This window comes from Bos javanicus, chromosome 28 (genome assembly GCF_032452875.1).
Source record: "Bos javanicus breed banteng chromosome 28, ARS-OSU_banteng_1.0, whole genome shotgun sequence".
In the NCBI taxonomy this organism is placed as follows: domain Eukaryota; kingdom Metazoa; phylum Chordata; class Mammalia; order Artiodactyla; family Bovidae; genus Bos; species Bos javanicus.
The window spans coordinates 1,343,899-1,350,979 of NC_083895.1; positions in this window are offsets into that span (position 1 = coordinate 1,343,899).

A 7,081-nucleotide genomic window follows, 5' to 3' on the forward strand; every position below is an offset into this window, starting at 1 on the left:
CAAGATTTCCAGGAGAATTACCAATAACCTCTGATATGCAGATGACACCACCCTTATGGCAGAAAGTGAAGAAGAACTAAAAATTCTCTTGATGAAAGTGAAAGAGGAGAGTCAAAAAGTTGCCTTAAAGCTCAACATTCAGAAAATGAAGATCATGGCATCTGGTCCCATCACTTCATGGGAAATAGATGAGGAAACAGTGTCAGACTCTTTTTTGGGGCTCCAAAATCACTGCAGATGGTGACTGCAGCCATGAAATCAAAAGATGCTTACTCCTTGGAAGGAAAGTTATGACCAACCTAGATAGCATATTGAAAAGCAGAAACATTACTTTGTCAACAAAGGTCCATCTAGTCAAGGCTATGGTTTTTCCAGTGGTCATGTAAGGATGTGAGAGTTAGACAGTGAAGAAAGCTGAGAGCAGAAGAATTGATGCTTTTGAACTGTGGTGTTGGAGAAGACTCTTGAGAGTCCCTTGAACTGCAAGGAGATCCAACCAGTCCATTCTAGAGGAGATCAGTCTTGGGTGTTCTTTGGAAGGACTGATGCCAAAGCTGAAACTCCAATAGTTTGGCCACTTCCTGTGAAGAATCTACTCACTGGAAAAGATTCTGATGCTGGGAGGGATTGGGGGCAGGAGGAGAAGGGGATGACAGAGGATGAGATGGCTGGATGGCATCACTGACTCGATGGACATGGGTTTGGGTGAACCCCAGGAGTTGGTGATGGACAAGGAGGCCTGGTGTGCTGCAATTCATGGGACCACAAAGTTAGACACTACTGAGCGACTGAACTGAACTGAACTGAACTGAATGCTCTATTTTAACTTATCCCCTAAATTATATTCTTCTGATTTGGTGGGAAACAATGTAAATTCAATATTCAATCACAGATTATTCTTTATATAATTCTTGACTTGCTGCATGAACTGATCAGTTAACTTTCATTTTCTCAACCTTTTTTCCCTTCAGTCAGTTCAGTTCAGTCAGTCAGTCATGTCCGACTCTTTGTGACCCCATGAATCGCAGCACGCCAGGCCTCCCTATCCATCACCAACTCCCGGAATTCACACAGATTCACATCCATTGAGTCAGTAATGCCATCCAGCCATCTCATCCTCTGTTGTCCCCTTCTCCTCCTGCCCCCAATCCCTCCCAGAATCAGAGTCTTTTCCAATGAGTCAACTCTTTGCATGAGGTGGCCAAAGTACTGGAGTTTCAGGTTTAACCTCATTCCTTCCAAAGAAATTCCAGGGCTGATATCCTTCAGAATGGACTGATTGGGTCTCCTTGCAGTCCAAGGGACTCTCAAGAGTTTTCTCCAACACCACAGTTCAAAAGCATCACTTCTTCGGCATTCGGCTTTCTTCACTGTCTAACTCTCACATCTGTACATGACCACTCGAAAAACCATAGCCTTGACTACATGGACCTTTGTTGGCAAAGTAATGTCTCTGCTTTTGAATATGCTATGTAGGTTGGTCATAACTTTTCTTCCAAAGAGTAAGCATCTTTTAATTTCATGGCTGCAATCACAATCTGCAGTGATTTTGGAGCCAGAAAAAGAAAGTCTGACACTGTTTCCACTGTTTTTCCATCTATATCCCATGAAGTGATGGGACCGGATGCCATGATCTTAGTTTTCTGAATGTTGAGCTTTAAGCCAACTTTTTGACTCTTCACTTTCACTTTCATCAAGAGGCTTTTTAGTTCCTCTACTTTCTGCCATAAGGGTGGTGTCATCTGCATATCTGAGGTTATTGATATTTCTCCCGGCAAACTTGATTCTAGCTTGTGCTTCTTCCAGCCCAGCATTTCTCATGATGTACTCTGCATAGAAGTTAAATAAGCAGGGTGACAGTATACAGCCTTGCTGTTCTCCTTTTCCTATTTGGAACCAGTCTGTTGTTCCATGTCCAGTTCTAACTGTTGCTTCCTGACCTGCAAATAGGTTTCTCAAGAGGCAGGTCCAGTGGCCTGGTATTCCCATCTCTTTCAGAATTGTCCACAGTTTATTGTGATCCACACAGTCAAAGGCTTTGGAATAGTCAATAAAGCAGAAATATATGTTTTTCTGGAACTCTCTTGCTTTTTCAATGATCCAGAGGATGTTGGCAGTTTGATCTCTGGTTCCTCTGCCTTTTCTAAAACCAGCTTGAACATCTGGAAGTTCACTGTTCACTTATTGCTGAAGTCTATGTCTAAAACCCTGCCTGTGTGAGATTCTTTATCAGATAACAGGCCAAATTATATTTGAAAAAGACAATGTAAATGCCATTTTGGTAAGTGTGTTTGCAGACTAAAATGGAAAATCAATGAAATGATTATGAAGTATTGAGAAAGTAAACAGAAGCTTTTAAAATGAAGATTCTTTTTTCTTACCAATACTTGAACATTTCAGGGAAAATTGATAATTATTTTTTAAATTGTTGTCATGTAAATGCACTCAATCTACTCAATTAGAAAGAGATGTGAAAAGGTGAAAGAGATGTGAAAAATACCTATAAAAATTTACTTTTTAAAATATAAAAATTGTATAATCCATGACTCAAAAACTATAACCTATATTCCTAAACAACTTGAAAGCATTTTCCCTATTTTCAATTATTTGTATAGAAATAAAAATATGATTCATATGTCTACAAACATCATTTTGTATTTTCATATTTAAAAAAATAAATATTATATCATCTTAGCAGAAGATATTATATAAAATACTGAAGTATTTGGAAATTTAAACAAAATGTTGTCTCCTTCATCTCATTGTACTATTTTCTAACTTGTTGCCATGAGTATGCCACACCCCTATTTTGTATTTCAGTTTAGACATCAATAAGCAATGGGAGTTAAACTAAATTTTTAAGGATCTCTGCTGGACCTGAACTTTTTGTACATGGTTCTGACATAAATTTTGAGGAGTCTGCAGCTAGATGTTGATGACTATTACTTTCCAAACAAATCAGAATAAATTTACAACTCCCCTCCAGGCCATTGTCTCTCTTATCTCTTATAAGATTAAGTGATCCAATCTCAGAAAGAAGCACAACTCCTCAAGCTCTCCTTTACTTTGGATCCTTTAGAGCCTGCTATTTTTTTTATCCAATCCAGGTATATGGAAATCTCTATCATCTATAGTTCAATCTTAAATAGTCTTCTCTGAAATTCCTAATGATTCCGAGAAGTAGTGAAGCTGGACCAGCAGTTCCAAATCAATCTTTGTTCAGTTCTATCACAGTGTATTAAACTCCTGCTACTTCCAGACAGAGCTCACTAACTACAGCCCACTGTGCTATGGTTACTCAAATATTCTGTCTCGTGGTTCTTAGAACTGCCTACTTTGCTTCATATTTTTATCTAATTATTGTCAGATACTGTTGAATGCTTTAGCTTATCTCTGTAAAAAAATCTTATCTTGGTGAGAGTTAGGGCCAGTGCCTAATTTTCTCCCTGATTTGGACATAATGAAAAACAACACCAAACACAATTTATGCCATTCAGATCTATGTTGAATAGTGAATGCTTGAATTTGGAACAGATTATGTAAACTTTCTGAGCCACCTTACTTGTTTAATCTCTGAATAAAGGAAAATAAAACTCAAATTATTAATTAGTTATCAATTACAATGTGCCAGGAGTTGTACTAGGTGGAAAAAAGACTAAAATCACCTAGGAGACTTTACTGAAATTATCATTTAGTAAGTTAGTTACCTAGTTCTTCTATAATAAGATTGTGACTGGATAATTAAATGATGACTTATGAAGGATTTGATGTATTAGATTATACAATGCATTCCTCATTTAATCAATTATAGTGCAGTTTGTCTCATCATGAATTAAATTATTAATTATATTAGTTTTCTCATTATATCCTCACTCTATATTTTGATTATTTTAAGTGTTCAGTATGTATTTGTCAAAGAAATAATTTTATTTCAATATTTGATAGAATGAAATGAAAATTCATTTTAATTATTTCATTGTCAATATAATTGTTTTGTCATGTATTTAAGACACATAGAAACACAGAATCTTATAATCATATTTACTTCAGAATGATATCTCGGAAAGATCAACTTAGAATTGCTCTTCTAATGTTTACTGGTTTTCTGTGTATTAGCAAAAATCATTTGAAGGTCACATAAACCCATCCCTGTAACCTTCCCCCATTTCTCACTCCCTTGGCTTACTATGGAGACTAGACCCTTAAGAGTAGTCTTATACATTAAAACTCAAGTCACTTGCCCTAACACCCTGGGTGTCTCCAGCCTGGGTGATCTCCAAAATATACAGAACTAAATCTGACCATGCTCTATTCACCACTCTTTCATTTATTCTGAATAATTATTCAGATCAACTTCATTAATCTTCTATTTTAATAAAAGCTCTGTCTTGGCTGAAATGTAATAGAACAAGTGGTGTTAATACCGGAATGAGAAACTCAAGCTACAAATATGGCACATTCAGGCAATTAATAGAAAGTAAGAGCAGAGTGATTTAACATACTCTGTACTTCTTGAGTACTTCCTTAACAGATTTTCTGTATCTTTAACTGAAATATAAGTCACCAACTTTCTGCATTACTTGGTTCCCTTTAATATTCCCCAAGTTATGAAAAAACGTTTATCACTGTCATTGTTTATTGCTTTATGCAATTGACATAGGAAGGGTAAGTTATCACACATGAGTTGTATAAAAATATGTAACCATGAAAGAGATGCTCTATGTAACCAGGTAGATAGAGCAATAGTTTCAAGTATTGGCTGTATGTAAACATGGCTAAAGTTTTCTAACAAACATTAGCCGGAGGGCAAATGATCATTAAATTATATTTAAATAATAAATTTTAAAATAATATTGATCTAGCAATAGTGATTAATTGTGGGTTGATTAAAGAAAAGTTAACTCATGTCCAACTCACCAGATATTTGGCTTAAATCTAAGGTACATGTAATATTTCAGAGTACCATACCTTAAGTTAACCAGTAAATTCTATGACTATGTAATAATATGTCTCATTACACAAATAATTTTGAAGAAATCTGAAAATAGAACTTACCTACTCTTTAAGGTAAGGTGTCCAGCTTTTTTCTTAAGCAAATTCAAAAGGCTTTTCTGAGTTTTATTTTAATATTTCAGAGAATAAAATGATACCATCAGCATTTATTTTAGCAACTATTCTTTATTTCTCTTTAAATAACACTTATATTCTATGCCGAATGTAAAAACAAAGACAAAACATGGTTCCTAACTGATTTCTAAACAACTTTACCAGGGAGATATTTAACTTGCAGACATTTACTGCAATATCTTGGTGAGTTTGGAAATCCCCTTTGGAATAATTTGACCAAAGTGAAGCTGAAATTTTTTTAACATTATTCAAAGACATAAAAATAATTATATTGATCAAGTCATATTTTCCCTATGCACATATGGAAACAAAGTACAAGTCATCTTCTATTTTAATCCAGGGACAATTGTGAGAAAACTCTAATGAGCTGGAAAGAAAGCTCATAATACCCACACCTCAGAAAGAAGAGGTGAAGAAAAAGAAGGAAACTCTGAGTTGCAGGTAAAAGGAAAATATTGATGCTGCCTCAATTCCATTTGTGGAGGGTGCTGGCTGTTTCAGCATGCATCTCCTATAGATTATTAATAATAAAGCCACTTTGAAAAGTTACCATGATCTGTTGTCCTTTCTTCCTCAATGTCCTTTACTGTTGATTTTTCTGTCAACAATTCACACAAACAGCTCCTTTATTTACCTCATACCTGTAATGGAAGACAATACCAAGTCTTTTTGTGATTATTTATGTTTTTCTTATTTCTCAGTAACATTTTGAGACAGTATTTTCTCTTATCTGACAGCATTTTATTCAAGCTCCAGAGACCATATTCCTGAAATGTGTTTACATTAAAAAAAAAAAAAAGGCACTTTAACAATTTTAAGTACACAACTCAGTGGCATTAATTATATTTAAAATATTGTGCAACCATTGTATATTTCCAAAACATTTTCGTCACTCCAAACAGCAACTTTGCACCCATTCAGATCAGATCAGATCAGATCAGTCACTCAGTCATGTCCGACTCTTTCCGACCCCATGAATCACAGCACGCCAGGCCTCCTTGTCCATCACCAGCTCCCGGAGTTCACTCAGACTCACGTCCATCGAGTCGGTGATACCATCCAGCCATCTCATCCTCTGTCGTCCCCTTCTCCTCTTGCCCCTAATCCCTCCCAGCATCAGAGTCTTTTCCAATGAGTCAACTTTTCGCATGAGGTGGCCAAAGTACTGGAGTTTCAGCTTTAGAATCATTTCTTCCAAAGAAATCCCAGGGCTGATATCCTTCAGAATGTACTGGTTGGATCTCCTTGCAGTCCAAGGGACTCTCACAGTCTTCTCCAACACCACAGTTCAAAAGCATCAATTCTTCGGCACTCAGCCTTCTTCACAGTCCAACTCTCACATCCATACATGACCACAGGAAAAACCATAGCCTTGACTAGACGGACCTTTGTTGGCAAAGTAATGTCTCTGCTTTTGAATATGCTATTTAGGTTGGTCATAACTTTCCTTCCAAAGAGTAAGCGTCTTTTAATTTCATGGCTGCAGTCATTAAGAAGCAATAACTCCTCAGCCTCCTTTCCCTCTGCCGCTGATATCCTGTAATATAGTCTGCCTCTGTAAATCTGCTTCTTACATTTTTTATAAGTGGAATCACACAATGTTTGTTTCTCCAATCCTTTTTTTAAATTAATTAGTTAATTTTGCTGTATTGAGTCTTAGTTGTAGCACAGGGATCTCTCATTGCACTGCTTCTGCTCTTCATTGCAGTGTGGGGTCTCAGTTGCTCCTCTGCATGTGGGATGTTAGTCCCCAGTCAGGGATTGAACCAGTGTCCCCTGCATTGCAAGGTGGATTGTTAACCACTGGACCACCAAGGAAGTCCCCTATCCTTTTTTTCTACCTAGCAACTTAATCTTCAGTTCAACTCAGTTCAGGCACTCAGTAATGCCCAACTCTTTGCGACCTCATGTACAGCAGCATGCCAGGGTTCCCTGTCCATCAACTCCCTGACCT